General features: G+C 53.7%; 1 pseudogene; it reads right to left on the minus strand.

Annotated features, from left to right (window-relative positions):
- Positions 1 to 1,752: 1,752 nt before the first annotated feature.
- On the minus strand, positions 1,753 to 1,911 carry LOC128717156 (5.8S ribosomal RNA; annotated as a pseudogene).
- Positions 1,912 to 2,500: the final 589 nt, after the last annotated feature.

Consider the following 2,500-nt stretch of genomic DNA (forward strand, 5'->3'; position numbering starts at 1 on the left):
GCTATCATCAAAGTATGCCACCCAGTACCGTACCCATTTATAGTTTGAGAATAGGTTAAGATCATTTCGAACCTAAGGCCTCTAATCATCGCTTTACCAGATAAGAATAAGTGTTCGAAACGCTACGTGCTCCAGCTATCCTGAGGGAAACTTCGGAGGGACCCCAGCTACTAGATGGTTCGATTGGTCTTTCGCCCCTATGCCCAACTCTGACAATCGATTTGCACGTCAGAATTGCTTCGGTCCTCCATCAGGGTTTCCCCTGACTTCGACCTGATCAGGCATAGTTCACCATCTTTCGGGTCACATCATACGCACTCGGGGGATGCCGCTGGGTGCAAGCACCCGTGACGGGACACCCTGGGATGGAGGGGCACGACGAAGGCTTGCGCCGATGCCGCACCCGTAATCCCGCAACATTCGATTTGTCTTCGCCTGTGGGTTTCCAGTTTCCAGCGGCCCGGCGAGGACCGCCAATACCCATTGGCTTGCGCGCAAGATAGACTTCTTGGTCCGTGTTTCAAGACGGGTCCCGAGGGTATCTCAATGCTTAATGCGTCATCACAGATCGGGGATGAGTGCTTAGTAGGTCTCCGGCTTAAGACCTGGCCTCTCTACCCCGCTCTAACCAACCCATCACGCTTCCAGCGGCACACCTATGCTCGGTCGGGCCCTGCGCCTCTCGGGTGTGAAAGGCGCGGAGACTCTCGCTCAGGGAGGCCGCCGAGCCACCCCTACTAAAGAGCCGCCAACCACGAGCCAGGGGCCGTTGCCGGAATCTGACATTGTAATGGATCGCGATGTCCCGTTACTGCGGACCGATAAGTGCACGGTAGCCGACCCGGCGGGGGCCGACCACCGATGAATATTGCCGCCCGGAACATTGAGCTCAACAGGTTTGCGTCCCCTAGGCAGTTTCACGTACTATTTGACTCTCTATTCAGAGTGCTTTTCAACTTTCCCTCACGGTACTTGTTTTCTATCGGTCTCATGGCGGTATTTAGCTTTAGAAGGAGTTTTACCTCCCACTTGGTGCTGCACTATCAAGCAACACGACTCCATGGAACGACCATCTGCCGCCCGTCCGTGCCGTTCTACGGGCCTATCACCCTCTCTGGGTAGATGAGCCACCTTCAAGTTGAACTTGAACTGTTTGCACCGTGCGTGATAGATAACGGACCGGTCCAGTACACGGAATCGGACAGGCGCGCAATACACGCCGTCCCTACGTGCTGAGCTTTTCCCGTTTCGCTCGCAGCTACTCAGGGAATCCCGGTTGGTTTCTCTTCCTCCCCTTATTAATATGCTTAAATTCTGGGGGTTCTCACACATCACTTGAGGCCTACGTTGATTTGGTGAAATGGTAAATAGTAGCACATACTGCTGCTGCCTTCTCTACACCCGCGTTCGATGGGTAAACGTGTTCGTGTGCCGCTCGCGTTACACGACTCGACCAGACGGCGGGGTCCTGACAACAGACGGCAAGCCTAGTGTTCGAGGGCTTCCGGTGCTACCAGGTTGTCTTATAGCCGAAGTTCGTACCGTGCGACACGACACGCACCCGTTGGGTAACAACAACAGTACCGCCTTACATTTCAGCGCCCAAGATCCCCCGGAACGGGAGGCCGAGCACGCCATTGATGCACAGTGCCGCCAACGCGTGCAGACCAGTGACACTAGGCGGCTGCTCGCCTAATATGCCACGGTGCACGCGCGCGCACTGAAGTAATATTTGTGTAACAAGGTATTGGTAGGCACTCAAGAATGTGTGCATCGGTCGGGTTTAAACGTCCGATGCGCCATATGCGTTTCAACGTGTCGGTGTTCATGTGTCCTGCAGTTCACATTCTGACGCGCATTTAGCTGCGGTCTTCATCGATCCATGAGCCGAGTGATCCCCTGCCTAGGGGTTTTTCCGTACACAACTCTCTATCTCTATGTTTGGTGCATCTTATGAAACGGGCAGCGGGACCATGCACCCCGATCCCATTGCTGCCCGTATAGGTCTGATTGGTCTTCTGCCTCTTAGTGGCATCGCGCGTCTGCTTGAAATTTACCGCACGATACCACATCCCCAGCTCTTGTTCCGAACCATTATGTCTGGTTGCCACCACATCTTTGTCACCATGCACCGAATGGACATTTGCGAGAGGCCTACGCTCCTCTCGCTGGTATCGCGCCGATTAAGTTATGAAATAAAGAATGGCCGACTGTTTCAGCGCGATACCATAGATACCAGTTCTGCTAGCCACAACTCTCACTCTAATGATCCTTCCGCAGGTTCACCTACGTAAACCTTGTTACGACTTTTACTTCCACACACACCCAGCTCTTGTTCCGAACCACTATGTCTGGTTGCCACCACATCTTTGTCCACCATGCACCGAATGGACATTTGCGAGAGGCCTACGCTCCTCTCGCTTGTATCGCGCCAATTTAGTTTTCAAATTTGGAAAGGCGACTGTTTCGGCGCGATACTGGCAACACACTATCCACTCTC

Source organism: Anopheles marshallii (genome assembly GCF_943734725.1).
Source record: "Anopheles marshallii chromosome X unlocalized genomic scaffold, idAnoMarsDA_429_01 X_unloc_212, whole genome shotgun sequence".
Lineage (NCBI taxonomy): Eukaryota > Metazoa > Arthropoda > Insecta > Diptera > Culicidae > Anopheles > Anopheles marshallii.